This window comes from Eublepharis macularius, chromosome 5 (assembly GCF_028583425.1).
Source record: "Eublepharis macularius isolate TG4126 chromosome 5, MPM_Emac_v1.0, whole genome shotgun sequence".
In the NCBI taxonomy this organism is placed as follows: domain Eukaryota; kingdom Metazoa; phylum Chordata; class Lepidosauria; order Squamata; family Eublepharidae; genus Eublepharis; species Eublepharis macularius.
In genome coordinates this window covers 58,392,252-58,410,207 of record NC_072794.1, presented here as the reverse complement: position 1 = coordinate 58,410,207, position 17,956 = coordinate 58,392,252, and positions in this window count along the sequence as shown.

Here is a 17,956-nt window from a genome sequence, read left to right as displayed (position 1 = left end):
TGATGCAGAGCCAGGCAATGTCAAACCACCTCTGTTATCTCTTGCCATGAAAACCCCACCAGGGGGCATCATAAGTCAGCTATGACTTGAGGGCACTCTCCACCACCACATCCCCAATGCAATTATTAAAGATTAGAAACAAAGTCCATTGTGCAAATAAATACAATGGGCTCTAGAAAGCTGGGGCTGGGGAGGGCTGGCAGGTGGAGGGGCAAGGAGGGTCTGGGGAGAGCTGAGAGGCAGGAGGGGTCTGGGGAGGATTGCCAGGTGGAGGGGCAAGTGGAGTCTGGGTAGGGTTGGCAGATGGAGAGGCAAGGGGGGTCTGGGGAGGGCTGAGAGGCAGGAAGGGTCTGGGGAGGGTTGGTAGGTAGGGGGGAAGTAGGGTTTGGGGAGGGCTCAGAGGCAGGAGGGATCTGGGGAGGGTTGGCAGGTGAAGGGGCAAGGGGGGTCTAAGGAGGGCTGAGAGGCAGGAGGGGTCTGGGGAGGGTTGGCAGGCAGAGGGGCAAGGGGGATCTGGGGAGAGCTGAGAGGCAGGAGGGGTCTGGGGAGGATTGGCACATGGAGGGGCAAGGGGGGTCTGGGGAGGACTGAGAGGCAGGAGGAGTCTGGGGAGGATTGGCACATGGAGGGGCAAGGGGGGTCTGGGGAGGACTGAGAGGCAGGAGGAGTCTGGGGAGGATTGGCAGGTAGAGGGGCAGGGGGGTCTGGAGAGGGCTGAGAGGCAGGAGGGATCTGGGGACAATTGGCAGGTAGAGGGCCAAGGATGTGTCTGGGAAGGCTGAGAGCGCTGTGGCTGCGGTGGGGTTGAGGGGACGCCTGGCACTTTGCCTCCGCTGTGTCCCCCTGGCCCCGCCGAGAATAGTGCAGCATGGCTGCGGTGGGGGTGGGGCTGAGGAGGTGCCGGGCACTTCGCCTCTGCCATGTCGCCACAGCCCCGCTGAGAACAGCGCAGCATGGCTGCAGTGGGGCTGAGGGGGTGCCTGGCACTTTGCCTCCGCCGCGTCCCCCTGGCCCCACCGAGAACGGTGCAGCATGGCTGTGGTGGGGGTGGGGCTGAGGAGGCGCTGGGCACTTCGCCTCCACTGCATCGCCCCAGCCCTGCTGAGAACATTGCAGCGTGGCTGTGGTGGGGCTGAGGGGCGCCTGGCGCTTCTCCACTGCATCGCCCCGGCCCCGCTGAGAGCAGTGCAGCACGGCTGTGGTGGGGCTGAGGGGGCACCTGGCACTTTGCCTCCGCTGCGTCCCTCCAGCCCCGCTGAGAGCAGTGTGGTGCGGCTCTGGTGGGGCTGAGGGGGTGCCTGGCACTTTGCCTCCGCCGTGACCTCCGGCTCCACCGAGAGCGGCATGGTGCACCTCCAGTGGGGGTGGGGCTCAGAGGGTGCCTGGCGCCTCACCCCATCACCTGGGCTGCACCGGGGCTTGCCGACGCATCGGTTTTCCTGCATCGTCCTCCTCCTCCGGCGGGGCTACGTAGGCTGGCAGCAGGAGGCCGGGGAGACTCGCCTCACTCCAGCGGCCTTCCATGGCGCCCTTTTAACCTCGTGCGCCCGCGCAGGTGCACCAGAATAAAAGTACGTCGTCGGATAGACGCTAAGGGAGTTATATAGTAGGATAAAGATATGCCACTTTTCTTTGACTACTTGCAATCCATAGTTTGCCCCACTCCAGCTAGCAGTGTCAGAAAGCAGGTATCTGGGGTCAAGTGTGGGTGAGGAGTATTCCCCTCCTGCACTGCTTGGGGCCTTTCTGAGATACTGGGTGAACCACCATGGAGAATGGGGCACAAGACTAGATGGTAAAAACTCCATTCAGAAATTAATTAATCAACCTGCTAACCAAAAATAACTCATTTGTTAGCATATTATAACTAATTCAAATTCAAAAAAATAATAGCAAGTGAAATATTCAGCAGTCTTCAGGCCTGACAATTATTCTGGCAGTAGAAATGAGCAAGATTCCAGTAGCACCTATAAGACTAACAAAATTTATGGTAGAGTATGAGCTTTCGGGAGCCACAGCTCTCTTCTTCAGAGGAGCTACTGGACTCCTGTTCTTTTCTAGTGCTGCAGACAGACCAACATGGCTACCCATCTTGAACTATTCTGGCAGGTTGGCTTAGAGTTCAGGAAGATCAGGGACAACTACAGAGTAACCCAGCAGATATGAAATTGACAGATTAGTCTTTTAAGACATTGTAATGGTGTTCATCAGGAGTTTGCCAACCATGTGTAACAGAGGGCACGTGCTACCCATAATCATCCTGATATGCATGGTCACTAATTTGTGTGAACAACAGCAACACACATATTTACCATGCATACGTAGCCTTGGAACATGTGAACACAAACCCTGAAAACTCCAATGGTCAAATTCCCGCATACCAAAGCTGTATGTAAAAACAAGCACAACTACACATATCATGCGTAGCATGCAAGCTCCCATTAGGTATGATTATGTTTGAACAAGTCTGAACATGAACATGATTAGTTGAGATGTTATATGGCAGATGCCAGGGTCCCCCCCCCCCCCCCCAAATCACTCACTGGATATATGTGTATAATTGGGGAATGTTTTGGATGACGGTTGTGGTGACAGAGGAGGGGGTTAAAATCCTTTCTTTTCCACACCATTTTCTCAATAGAAATTGGGGGTCCTGTGCTGTTAATAGCCACCCCAGGGCTATTAAGATCAATTGCCCTTACCAGGGATAATAACAGATTGAAGCTACTTACTTCTTTTTATGAAATGATGCAAGTGTTACTCCCGCCTCCTCCTGAACAGGTCTGGTCCAAAACAAGGTTTTCGACACCTCTAACATTAGCACATATGTCAGAAAATCTGCTTATGGAACTCCTGTGTTGTAATGTGTAGTAGAGCTCTGCATGTGCTCATCTGTGGATACCCTCAATGTACAATGTCAGAGCTAAGCGCTCTGGAGGTTCCTTTTTCACATAACCCCCCCCCCTTTCTCCTCTCCTGCACATTTATTAAATCCAAGTGCCACATACCCTTCCTATTTGGATTAGCTTTCAGAAGGAAGACTTAACATGGCAAAGACTACATGGTGTATTTTATTAACTAGACATTTAATTGGACTGGATTTTTAAAAATCTATTTTACCTGCCCTGAGTCTTTACAATTAAGTGGTTTATAATATTTATACTTCTTTATGGCTTTTATGACTTTGCAATCAATGGAAAAACAAAACATTAGCAACTAATTAAAGCAATGTCACATATCAAAAGAATGGATAAACAATGGTTTGGATCACAAAAACAGTGAGCAAAAGTTCCTCTTGCAGGAGTCTTTCTTGCTTCCTCCTTTTGCCGCAACACCTTGTGATCACCCAAAGGAACTTCAGCTGGGAGACTGGTAGAAATCCAAGAGAACCTCCAGTATGGATGGAAATGCCTTCGGGATGAGGATAGCCAATAAGGAGCCAATGGGAGATATTCCACACATGCAGAGAGGCGTATTACGACTGCCCTGCCTTCCCAGGGCAGGCTTTCATGCTCCTGAAAAGCATCAACTGAAGGTTAGCGGGATACTCCTGAGTAGTGTTTGATGGATCATGGCAGTTTAGATGGGAAATGTGAACATGCAAGAACCTTAGGCAATGGTAAGGGGTTCTTTGGCTCTCAATCAAGACTCTTTTGCAGTCAGTAAGTAAATACAAATATTAATTCATTCCACTTTGCCATGGAGAACAGACCATTCAAGACCTGAAACATAGCAGCATATGGCTTCTTAAGATGGAAACATGGGACCTTTATATGCTTATTTTGATGAAGAGAGAGCTAGAAAGACTTCCTACCATACTAACAAATTTAATTGTCTCCCAATATAAGCCAAATCGCTGTCTGTGTATTGGGGAAAGCACTGGAAAAAGTGTATCTTGTTTAGTAAAATCAAGCATTAAAGAATTCTTTATATTTTAACTGTGCTGAGGGGGAAATATATCCTGGGACCTTAGTCCCAAAGAGAAAAACATAATCCTTAGAAAGTGCAGTGGTAAAAATGGGGGGGGGGTGCATGCTGTTCCCTCTGTTCTTCTAGGGATTCTATAGCTTACTTCATTCCTCACTTCTCTCATATTACAGAAAGAAGGTAATTTTTCCTGGCCATTTACTAAAGCTCATTAAAGACCGGAGAGAACAAACAATGCTACTCCTTAGAGGCTACCATTCAAAGTCACACTGCAATTCTCTGTTCTAATACTTGAGACATATTAATTATTCCTTAGTGAAAAGTGTATAATTCCTATTCTTCATTTTTCAGGGCGGGGGTGGATCAGGGACAAATAATAGGAAGTTGCTATCTAACTGAAAAGCTGCCTGCACTGAAGGGAAATGAGCAGGGGGGGGAAGTAAAAGCAATTATTCTAATAATAATTTGAGGGATATGAATGTCTTTTAAAGAAGATTGCTTTCAAGTAAACACTGAGGGTGAGGGAAGCTGTTTTATTTATTAATCGTTCCAAAGTTCATTCCTCTCAAATGAGCCACCCCACCATCAACTTTGTTGACACGTAATGGATCTAGTTAAATGGCAACTTGCAAACGTCGAAAAAGTTTTGTAACCAGAGACTAATTTGTTTAATGCATTGAAAATGTTGTGCAGACGTGGAACTCCATATTAGACTTCAAAGGGAAATGCTCCAGAGACTAAATCATCTTAAAAGCAGGCACGCTGGCAACACTGTTCTATGTTGCACAGAGAGGATTTTCAAGACCTCTCTCTTTTGCAAGGCCAGTTATTCTCTGAAATTCCCATGACTGAGGTATGATGTCTGTGTTTCATGTCAGGATGACCATTTGAAAAGGGCAGCATTTTCTTTTGTATCTCTATTAATTAGTCTTGTTTCTGTTTGCCCAGCATATATAGTGTTGTTGACATCACCTTTTCTGCATGCTTTAAAGAGTCCCAGGAGAAATCCACAGCAGAACAAAAAGTGGAGAGAGGGAGAGAGAGAAATACATTTGGAAACCATTTTATTTCTCAATTACCAACCAAAACGTATGGAAAAGATTTACGCTCTATCTGATTTACACTATAATTATCCTTTGAAAGCTTGGAAAGACATGGCATGATCCTAGGAATCATTAGTTACTATACCCAACATAATTGGTGTAAACTAATGAGTTTACTGGATGGCTGACCCTTAATTACTGATTAAAGTTAAAGCAGACCTCAAGCCAATCAGAAACCAGTTTGCTTTCAAAAGCACAGGACTCTTTTTTTAAAAACTGCATTCCAAGTAAGCTGCTTTATGATTAGCTGAGGCACATGACACAAGCTTTTTTAAAAGCAATCACATGCAGCTTCTTAACAACGGCACAGTGAGCTACTTTTACTTTCCAGGACTAATGTCCATCTGACAAACACGGAATGATTTAGGGCCACCATTTATTAGTTATTAGGATACATAGTCTGCTCCATCCCTGATAACAGATTGCAAAGCACATAGAAAACCCTACTTTAAAATACATCTAGAACACATTCTCTAAATTAAAATGCAGCTGCTCACTTGAAAAGATGCATTCCAGAATCCCCTCCCAGGCCAGCCTTGCTCAGAGAGAGAGAGAGGTCAGCCTGTGAGTAATTTGTGCCACAGTCTTCTCAATAGTCATCCCAAGGCATTTCATGCTCTTTATTGCTACAATGTGTAGCTTGGTTATGGTGGTATTTTTGTTTCTGGCACGAGGCACTTCTACATGAGTGTTTTGGCTTTGGCTTGGAGGTCAGGGTAGGTTGAAGTAAGGTGGTTCTACCTGACTCTCTCTAGCAATTGTCCTCTAGTCACTTTCTGCTATGGTTTCACTTGCTTTGGTCTGTTCTTTCCAAAATCAGCTTTGGCATGATCTTTCCAGAAACGTACTGTTTACCCACTATGTGAATGGGAAAGTGAAGATTTCTGTATCACTCTGCTTACATTGGTGCCATTTTCCTTGCACTTGCTATTTCACCCTTGCACCATCAATAAGTTTTTGACAGCTTTTTATTTTTTAAATAACCTGGTAGTATGGTGGGGAGATGGCCTGGGGAGGGGGGGAATGGAGAGAAAAACAGAGAATATCCCTGAGCGGATGTTCTATTGCTGCTGCAAACGCCTCTGCACTAATAGTGGCAACGAGGGCACAATGGGGAATTGACTCCATGTGGAGGAAGCAGCCCACATACATATAAAGTTCTTGGAATTCTGCTTTATTAAAAGTAGCACAGAATCCCTCCGCTGGGATTCACTCCTCTGCTGTAATGGCCTGACTGGTCTGATGTGCATTTTTTCATGCTGCTTGGCTCTAACCCAGGGCTTAATGGGAGCCAGGTCTGAGCTCTGCTACCTGTTTCTGCTCTAGGACTTGGCCTTGGAATGTAAATGGTATATTGATATATCCAGCCCCTGCTAAATCTGTTTCTCATAGCAGATTGGCTATTGTGGATTATTGTTAAAAGTACATTGCTGGTGTGTCTTAGTGATGAGCAGGTACATTTGGCCTAAGTTGTTTACCGTCTGAAGATTGCACATTATTATCAGGATGGCAAATTATCCAGCTAAAAGGCCAGGGCTGCTCTTGTACCTTGAGCGGCATCTGAATCTAGAGAAATCACTGAGTGATGCATTTCATGGTATGGAAATGAGCACAATCACTTGTGGCTCTAACTGTTAAAGGCACAGAGACAGCAGCCAGTAAAGAAAAAAAAATGGCAACCTTGATCTTACTTCTAAGTAAGACTTCCCACGGTTTTCAATGGGGTTTATCCCCGCCCCCATTAATTTTCTTAGGATTGTAGCCTCAGGTTTTTATGAGTCAAAGCCATGAATTAGAAATGCCATGTGAAGTGAAGAAAGTATCGTAGGTACACAATTTCTTCTCTTTCGCTTATAAGATTCCATAATTTGAGGCTACATGGATAACGGAAATATGAGGCCTCTCTTTCTTAATAGAAATACTATTTTATTGAACAGAAAATACAGGCTATGCTTAAATGGATTAGCTCTTTTCTGATTGGATAAACCACAGCATAAATCTCTTTTCTTAAGCCAAGCAGAGTGAAGTTATTCAGTAACGGTAAGATGAGCAACTGTCACTTTGCTGCACTAACATATATCAAGGCAAAATAATTCCATTTCCATCAGTCATGTAATAAAATAGAAATATGCAAAGCAATTGCAGGAGATCCATGATACTCACTTTGAAAACAAATCTCTTGGCTTGGGCTTTGCATGGACTTTTTGTAAATACTAAACTTTGCCATAGCACCTATTCAATAGCAGGAAACCAGAACAGAAATCCACTGTGGTATAGTGGTTAGTGCTTGAGCTGGGAGACACCCCCCCACACACACACACACATTCAAATCCATAAAATTCACTGGATGACTTTGGGCCAATCACTGTCTCTCAGTTTTACCTTACTCTAGGACTTCCAGGAAGTGACATCATCACATGGGTCAAAGGATGGCCCAACAGAATTGCCCTCCCATGGAGCCCAATTCCGCCCCAAATAGGCCCAGTGTGGGGCGCGGGAACATGTTGTGCTGCCCAGGGGTACGTTGTGTTCCTGGGAGTCACCCCAGGTGGCGTGACTCCTGCTGGCCTGGTAAGTGGGGGCAGGGGTGGGAGGTGGACCAGGGGATCCCCTACCCCTGGCAGGGGAATGGCAAGCTTACCTAACTCGCAGGGTTGTTGTCAGAATACAATACAGGTTGCATTACCATACCGATTCTCATTGATCCTTCCTCCCAATCATGTGTTTATTTGTTTACGTGTTAGATACTTAGATGTGCTTTTAATCTTGTTTTAATGTTTTTATTGTTTGCTGCCTTGGGGAACCTATGTTAAGTGGAAAGGCAACTTAAAAATATTTAAAATAAAAATTTAAAATTAAAAAAACTTATAAGCTACTTTGCGCTTCCTTGGAGGAAGGGTACATAAAAATGTAGTAAGTAGATACAAAACTATAATCCTAAAACAATATTCTTCCTCATTACTACTAATTTTTAATTGTCAGAGTTGCCACATGACTAGCAAAATATAATAAAATGATAAGGAGGCACAATCTACAAGGCTTTGAAGACTTATGGGAAAAACCAGCACTGGGGTGTCCCCAAAGATTGAAATCCCTGAATGATTTCTCCGGAATGGCCTGTACTATTTATTTATTTTAAAAAATTATTAGCCCCCTTTTTGCCTTGAAGGAACTCAAGGCGGCTTACAATAAAAATAAAATAATCACAAAATGAACAAAAAAGTTTAAAAACACAATTTAGGGCTGCCAATAAACATAAAAACAAAGTTAATTTAAAGAAGTCCTAAATAAAACATCTTCAGCTGCCTTCAGCTTGTGGCCCTCTACCCTGAATGCAACTCACCAGCTTTGCAATGAATCTTGCTGGCGACCTGCACCTTCCCTCTCTTTTTGTAGTTCTAGGCAGGCCATGTTTTTTACTGAGCCTCTCGTGGACACTGCTCATAGCTGATGGGATGCACTAGGCTTGGTGGAATTTCTCTGAGATGTTTTATATCCTTCAAAAAGTTGGAAATAGCAATGTCTGGTGTACAATAAGCAAGAAGGAAGAAAAGAAGACCCTTCCAGACAGGAGGCAGCAAGGATCAGTTAGATAGGACAGTGAGGGCAGCGCTTCTCTCATGTCCTAAAAGTCTTTCCTTGTCTTGGCTCCTATTGGGTTAAACAGGGCAATATCTTCCTTCTTCTGTCTCATTTGCCCACACTCTCTCTACTATGTAGTCAGACAGACAGGATCTCTATCTCTCCTCTTTACTATCAGATATGTAGTTCCTAAATAAACTCTTTTAACCTTTAATCAGAACTGTATAACTACTGCTGAGTTATTTGCTACCCTGCCAACACAAAATACAGGTAGGCATTTCAGAAGCGTTTGTCATTTGTGTTTCTGAATCCCTGATTCTAGAAGGCTCCCCAAATGCCTCCATGGCCATCACCATATCATATGGAAGTGAGGTGTGTAATCCAATGCACCCAGGGTAAGCTGCAGTTAGCTAGGTTTCCCATGTACATGCTTACCAGGTCTGTTCAGACACCAGTCTTCTCTCCCTAGGTTACAATCCAGAGTCTCATAGCAGAAAAAGAGAAACTTCTCCATCTCGTGACTTATCTTTTGACATCCAAAGTGGGAGTCACATGCTGGGATGACTGTGTTCATAACAATGGCCAAACCGATCCTCGGGGCTGGTGGGTCCATGGAGGCGGGTCTGGCAGCCGCCTCAAGCGCTGAGGCACCAGAGAGGGTGCTGGGAGGCCACCTGCATGCCGCCCCAGCTGGCAGCAGTCAATTTCCACTTGTAACAGCAATCAATGCAATAAAAAGCGCACATTGGGTGGGGGGTGCTTCTGCTTCTTGTTTCAGCCCCCACCCCCCGTCCTTATGGCGGCAAGTCTAGATGCATGCTTACCTTTAGGAATGAGAGGGGCTTACTTCCAAGTAAACACGCTGCATAGGAGCGTACTGCAGCTGTATTCGTTTAGCAAATGCCTGCAAGTGTAACCCCTGTGAGGTTAATGGGTTTAGCCCAGTGGGGTGGAGTCAGAAGCTAGAGGCAGGCTGCTGAGGAGGAGGCTGTTTGCTGGGGAGCTTAATAAATTACAAGCTCTTATCACCTCGAATAAGGTAATCAAATGTTGTATGTAAAATATGATTTAAAGTGGTGTTTGTGTATTGTGTTTAGTAGGTGTTACTGGGATTGTATTATTTTTGCAGGGCTATAATTCCCCAACAAGAAGACAGAAGCCTGGGGTACAGCTGCTTCGAATGGATGAGAGAGGACTCATCACTTCTTGGATGTTGAACTGTTTGCCTTTTTAAGGACATTGTTGATTTGGAGGGGTTTTTTGTATGGTTGCACTTAAGAGTTAATTTTTGTTAAAAGTTGTATTTTATTAATTGTTTAAAAGTTTAAAAGAAAAAAAAGTTATTTCTTAAAATTTTGTGAAAGTTGCTTTCTAAGCCCCATAGAACCCATGAAAAGAGAAGTTACACAAGCTTTTCACCTGGGCAAATGTAGATGGGGGGGGGGCACTTTGCTATCGGTCACAGTGTTGTAGCACACGGGGTGGGGCCACATGGGAGTTGGCAAACGAAAGTGTAGCAGCGCAGATTGGCTGGCGGGCTTGGCTGAGTGCGCGCACCCGGCACGCACCACCTCCGGTCTCCCAAATAAATCCAAAGTGGTTTTGTACAGGAATGGTGTTTCCTCCCACCCCTTTCCATTTTTCTGCCAGAGCTCATTGGCGAGCTCCATTTCTTTTCTTCCCTTCCAGTCTCATCCTTCCATTTTAAAATCTGCGCACATGCAAATGAAAGAAAGCGTGCCAGGCTTTCTTTCTGAAGAGCCCTCCTCCTGGTCTCAGTGCCTGTGGCGCCAATGGGCTGGCTGACAGCAGTATGCTGTGTGATGACATCACATGCAGTGACGTCATCTTACAGTCTGGGTGCGCACGTGCACGCACTTTGCGTGCATGCGTCGGGGTGGCAACAGCCCTGAAGCTGCCCCTGGCCTCAGATGCCAGAAACTCTGGCACCGGCCCTGCCGATACAGATACATCTGAGATGTTCCACCTGCTTTCCCCTTGATTTAGAGAAGTTCACAGAGGCTATGACCTATTTTATAGCCATCAGCTTAATAATCATGCTTGACCAGGGCCGGATCTAGGGTTGCCGGTGCCCAGGGCAACCCTTGTCTGGCGTGCATGCATGCTCCCAATGCTGCTTGATAACATCACTTTCGTGATGTCATCATGCAGGGTGGGCATGCCACCTGTGCATCAAGCTGGCTGCCCCAACGCACGGTGTGCCGCGGAGCTGGCGGTGGCAGTGTGAGTGTGTGCTGGGGCAGCCGGCTTGTTGCACGGCTGGCTGAGTGCATGGCCGGGAGGCCCTCTACGTGGTTTGCCTGCCCCACTGATGGGGCGGCCAGCTTGCTGCACATTCCCTGTCCTGTGCGCACGTCTAGCCAGGTGCCCGATTGGCGGGGCAGGCTAAGGGCCTCCCAACCCTATGATCAGCTGCCCGCACTGCCACTGCCAGCTCTGGTGCACTCCCAGTGGCTGGCAGCCATGCCCGGCGCCACCTCTTTGGTAGCACCGGGGGCAGGCTACCCCCCTGCCCCCCTTGATCCGGCCCTGTGCTTGACTAAGCAGGGAAAAAACACACAGCAAGATCCTTTAGAAATGTTATTTGTGACTCACCTTAAAACCTGATAGAAGTTGTGTGTTCCAAACCTGTGCTTTAACAGGGCACAGCAGGCAATCAATGCATCCTACTTACTAATAGGTGCAAAGGAGGTGAGACAACACTTCAGTTCCTTCTGTAAATTATAATGTTTTGAAATTATCAAAACTTCACAAGGGTGTCATCTCTACTCTTACTGGCAAAGTTATAGTAAATAATTCATTCCCTAACTGGGCTGATAAAAAGCAGATATTCTAATGATGCTTGAGAATTTACTATGGGACACAAGTGGTAGAAGGAATTTTAATGCTGCCCTAAATATTTATCTGGACCGGGAGAAAAAGAAACAATCTGAATGAACCAATAGATGAGTATGTATTCATTTGGGTACCGTGCTAATATCCTCTTTAAATTTTTTAAACTTGCTTGGCAAAAACATTTAGGAAGCCAAAGTTGTTTAACTTTTTATTCCTCCTGTGGAACAAATTATTCCTAGATGTTGTACTTTATTAGCTACAGTGTGGGCATATTTTCTGAGTTTGTAGCAGATTGCAGTGAGAAAGTAAGCCAGAATACAACTCTGGAAGTATCTTTAGGAGATCCTGTAGAGAATAGAGGAGGGGTCTCTTTCCTCTGGCTAATGTGATCTTAAATTTAACTATGGAAAAGTATTGCCATTTTGTAATCTGAACATCTTCAAAACAATTTCAGCATTTTTTAAATCAATGTTGAAACAACTGACATATTAGATTTTGCTGCTGAGATAGTCTGAAGTCAGGTCAGGCCTGAAGAAATAGTGATTTATCAAAAACAATTTTGTTAAGAAATGATTTATGTCAAGAACTATAAATTATATCATTAACCAAAACCATTAACCAAAAACACATGGAATAACTGAGTTAGCCAATATTAGTGTTTTTTTTAAAAAACCTGTTCTTTTATTCATATTACATAAATGCTGGCAATAAGGCATACTAATCTTTGGGCCAGAAACATCATTTCAAAATTAGTAACAGGGGGAGAGGAACAAAGAGATTTCAGTAAGGGTGGGGGTTGTTTACATGGATGTTCAAAGAATACATTTAAGATTAAATTGCAAAAAGGCAGTTTATTTTAAGAGAACTTGTTGTTGGTATTTTTCTATTCCTTGTAATAACCAAAATACAGATGTTCCTGATGAATATGCTTTGAAGCATGGTGGAGGATGGCTGCCCCCATTACCCACCCTAAATGATGCCACAGTTTTGGACCAGTCCAGGCTTGCACGACTAGATTTTCTTGTACAGCCAAATCTGATGCAGGTTTACTCAGACGTGAGTCCTACTGATAAGTTCAATAGGGTTGAATATGTTTGAGTATATAGGAACACCACCTTTATTGTCCTTTATTCAGATAGACAGAAGAATATCCAAATGAGAAATCAACAGGGCGAGCAAGATCTAACCAAAGATAAACACTGTTGTCCCATGGAGTTTAGTGGGAGAGTTGAGTGAACTGATACCACGGGCTTAACTGCCTAACATTTAAAAAGTCCCTTTTCATATAGATTAGAAAAGTAACACGAGTCAGTGGGCATCTCTGGATAAGGAGAAGCTGTGCAGAAAAAAACAGAAGATTTTTGAAATATATATTGCTGCTTTTGAAGATGTAGTGGGTACACATTTCTAAAAGATTATCACAATGATATGTAAGTCCAATAATAATTTTTAATAACACAACTTGAGTCGTCTCTATTAGAATATAATTAGACGTAGCAGAGACATGTTTTTGGTTGTAAGGAGCAATGAACTAAAAATGGAGTAGGCTTGTCACTATCACCGCTCATCCTGAGGGCCGAACTATACAAGAAATGGGTACATCTATCTTTAAATAGGAGTATGCCCCGATCATGTGGAAAGCTGGGCACAGTAGGACGCCAAAGAGGTCCTGTGTGATCATGCTGAATTTCCCCTCCTCCCATATTTCTCCCTGTCCTCTGAAATAAATTCCTTCTGTTGGACTTCTGGAGGTAAACCCACTGTGAGAAAAAGGAAAGCAAAAAATACCTGCAATTGGACAGTTCAGCATCCCTTTCCCACATAACTTATTTGTGCTTTAGCAGGATTTGAGTCCAGTGGCACTTTAACTTCTTTGTGCTTTAAATCTTCTTAACCCACCTTACATATAATTGGGTAGTCCTGCATTTAATCATAAATCTACTGTCATGCATACTGTGGCCTGAGAGGCTCTGGATGTTCAACAGAAACAAAAGAAGGAAAGATTCCCTAGATGCAGCTTTACGGTGAAATAGTCATAGAAGAATCCATTTCTAAAAAAGAGACCCAGTGTGATATAGTAGATAAGTATTGGACTAAGATCTAGGAGGCCCAGGTTCGAATCCCCGCTCTGCTATGAAAGCTTGGGCCAGACCTTGGGCCAGTCACATTCTCTCAGCCTAACCTACCTCACAGGGTTGTTGTGAGGATAAAATGGAAAAGTCCTCATTGGGGAGAAAGACAGGATATAAATAAGCCAGATGGGGTCTGGCCTAATACCAGTCCCCAGGGACAGGCAGGGGGAACTTACCTTTCGCATATATGCACAGCATGTGCACTCCCAGGCAGCATGATGACATCACTGAAGGAAGTGACATCATTGTGCCAACCCCTTCAATTTCTGGTCAGGCTGGCTGGCCACTCTTGGGTGGCGCTCTGCTGCTGCAGGAGGCCACCAATGCCCAGCCTGGGCTGGCTAGTTGCTCTTGGGCAATGCTGCGCTGCCGCAGTAGACCGCCTGTGTTTAGCAGGCTAGTGGGCTGCTTCTGGGTGCTGCTGTGCTGCTGGAGGAGGCTGCCCTGGTGCCTGGAGTGGCAGGTCACTTTCCCAGCCCAGAGGCAGTGCCATGCAGCTGAAGGAGGCTGGGCAGCCAGGCCGGGCAACTGATGGGGAGGGTGAGGGCCCAGGGCAGGTATCCGGTATTTGAGGGTCTGTTTTCCTGGACCAAAACCAGACATCTGGCAACACTAGGTATAAATGAAATAAATATATAAATAAATACAGACTAATACAATGCTCTTCAATCTATCCCTCATTTACCCCTCAATTGGCAGCATGGGTCCAAATGAGCTGCCAACATGTGACAGGAAGTGGCCTGATATCATTGTTACATGAAAGGAAGTGGAAGAACCAGAGTTATGACTTGACCAATGTAAAGTTCAGAACAGCGATCAGCAGGCTGAAAGACCTATGGGTAAGAAACACAAGCCAAACTCCTGGAGGAAGTGAGGAAGAAACTAAGGAGAAGAACCATCGACAAACCTTCACTACTGACCTTGCCTTGCCATCCCAGTCTGCTGCTCCTCTTAGCATGCATAGAAAAAGAGGCTGACCCCCCCCCCCAGAGAGACAGGAGGTGTGGTGTCCTTGCTCTCTTTGCATGTGCACTAGAAGCAAGTCCTTCAAAAAAGAGGAAGAAAAATATGACAACTCTCTAAGGGCACATCATCCAGCAAGTGAGGGTCCGCAACTCATGGGCCGAAGACCACTGGATTGAAGGATGTCCAATGAAATCTCCAGACAATATTTTGTTAGTTTTTAGCTTTTAGGGGCAATGGCTCGCATCTGGATCTGCTGTTTTACAAATAGTGTTTGATCTCATTCCATTTCTCCTGTGATCACTAGGAGCTCTGTGTTAGCTGGACATGAGTTAATGATCAATGGCAATTGATCTCTTGGAAGTTAATTTCATCAAAATTAACTTATGTGGCACAAAACTATCAAAACCCACTAAAAACTCCCAAGCAAAGGTTGCCACCGGGAACATGAGAAAACATTATTTTCCATTCACAAAACTTTGATTATAAAAGGCATTCTGCTACCAGATGTAGATATGCATAAACTACTAAATATTTTCTTTTATTGGTTTGAGGAAATATTTTATTCTATTAGAAGCATGGAAAATAATTTGTTACCCATTATAATTTTCAACCAGATGATGTTTATGATTTCCCCCTCCAAATTACGACCACACTGAACTCTTCGTTCTGTCCGGTTGAGGCCAAAGTTGCAGAAATAGAGGATACCCACAGGTGGCGCTGTGACTCAAGTACACCTGGATTTTTATTACCATACAACCATTTATTTTCTCACATTTTCAAAAGGGATAATGTTAGTCTTTACATCATCATCTGTAAAGAACTATCTCTGGCTAAAATCTTCCCACTAACATATGTTAACACATTATTTTGCAGGTTGCTTTTACAACCACAACTTCAGAATATACTCTGCAGCCTTCACTATCCACTCAGCCTTTGCGCAGTCATTCCATATTCGGATTACTTTCACATGTTAGTGTCAGGCCAGCGCTGGAGCTCCTAGGGCGGATATTGAGACAAACACAGTTGTCTCTTACAATGCCAAGGCAATTGTGTGTCGGTTGTGGGTGCGTGTGCATGAGTTACTCCAAAACAATAAGCAGCAGTGATCACTTCTGTACTGAGCCTGCTATTCCCTTGTTTGGAGGAAATGGCAACTGTTTCCATTTGCCATAAAAGAGGCTCAAACCTGCTATGGCTTTAATTGACTGAGATGGCTGGCCAAAGCTTGCTTCTGCAATATGAGAGATTTGGCAATGAGGGGCTTAATCCACTCTCTCTGGGCTACCCATCATGATCCTAAGGACATCCCTTCTGATGTATCTCAGATGCTTTCTTCTGTTCAAGCCAGAATCGGAACAGATGAAAGGCTCTGCTAAACAGTGCCGGACATGGCAATCATAAACCAGGTGTCAGGATCAGGTTGCTACCAAAGTCCTTTAATTGGGGTGGTGGAGGTGGGTGGATTAGACCCTCTCCCTCTCTGTACCACCCTGGCCCAATTGCTTTTAAAGCCAATTTCTTCCCATGGGTCTCTGACGAGAAGGGACTGCAGTATGTTTGAAAACATCGTGCCATAGCTTGGTCAGCCTTAATTGTACTTTAATCCTTATATAAGAAACTTCTATGACTCATTCTTTGGATTTCATTAAATTGTATTCTACTTTGTGTATCATGCATATCTTAAGGACTGCCTTCTCCCATTTGAACCTACCTATCCACTCGTTTTCTCTGGAAGCCCCACTTCGGGTGCCTGAGGCTACACTAGTGGCAACCTGAAAAAGACCTTTTTGCCCTCCTTCCCCAGGGAGATTTGTCTATCTCCCACTATCATTGTCTTCCACTAGTGGGCAAACACTTATTTTATTTGGCGTATCTCCAGTAACTGTTACTGGCTCTCCTTTCTCATTTTGGCGTTGTGTATTTATATGTTTCAATTGAATGGTTTTATGCATTATTTTAATGCTACTTTAATATTGAGGTGTTCATGTTCACCACCTTGGGGACATTATTTTAGTGAAAAGGCAGCATCAAGTCTTTGTTAACATAAAATCTTGAACAGGCTTCTCTAAAAAGATAGTACAAAGAAACACACATATTATAATACCACTTGAGTGATCTATCTACTGAGAAAAAGTGTGTGTGTCAATATAGTGTGCAGATGAGAGGGCTGGACTAGGTGACCTGGGCACAAATACCCACATAAAGCTCAGTGGGTGACCTTAAACCAGTCTCTTCCTCTGTTTAACCTGTTTTCTGAAGATGACACACAGTAGGGGAGAGCCATGTAATTTGTCCCTAAACTCCTTGGAGAAAGATAAAACTATCCTGCCCTATAGATGTATTTTGTCAAGAGATAATTTTAAGTATTTGTTGATTTATTTGACACAGAGCTCACGTCCTTTAAAATAAGGTATAGCCACAGAACATGTGAAGAAGTGTGCTCTTGAGCACATATCCTATCTTCTTCATTGTTCACTAGCCACCACCATCTAGGATGGTGTCCAAGTTAACGGATGAGGGTTTTTCAGGCAGGTATATTCGTGAACTGGACGAACTCAGCAATGTTCAAAGGCTCATTCTAGAATCTATTAACATTAAACGTCAAATACAACAACAGCGTGAATTTGTTTTGGAAACTTTTTAATATCTCATAGTAACAATATCAAATCTAACACAAGTAAAACATTTTTACTTTCTTTAACAGGTGGATTTGTGCCTTTGTTATGCATATCTAGTACGCAGTACATGTTCTTATTATGTAGAACACACAAGTTGGCAAAAGATACAGGAATAATCTTATGTTGTCTGGAACATGGGGTGGGGGCTGGAATTTGCTCACTGAGCCCCCCTAAAGCAGTGTTCTGGGTTTCATCCCCAGCACTTCTCTCTGCTTGGAAGTTAACAACTGCCTGTTATTAAACTGGAAAATTCTCCAGCCTTCAACTACTACCTAATTCTTCAATTGTCTTTAAGTCCTATATACATTTCAATGTCTCTTTTGTGTGACGGATATACCGTGAAACAGGAACCCACAAGGCAGACCATTAAACTGACAAGACTCCCATTATCTATTACATGAAAATGCAGCATTGTGTATAACCAAAGTTCCCTCTGCCAATTCCCCCCCCCCATCTTTTGAGGACTCCTGCCTATAACTTTTGCTATGCATGGGCCTCTAACTGTCCTATGCATGGAATTAATATTTCATTTTTCCATTAGAATTTTACACTATGGGTATTTAATTCCTTTAACGGGTCCTCCCTGTGTTCAAGTTTGCTCAGTTGTTTGTTTTAAAGAACTATGGTATTGCCTTTTTAAATGGCACAATGCGCTGTTAACTGCCAGCCAAACGTAAAACATATTCCTCTTTAAAAATTTTATGGGGTATTA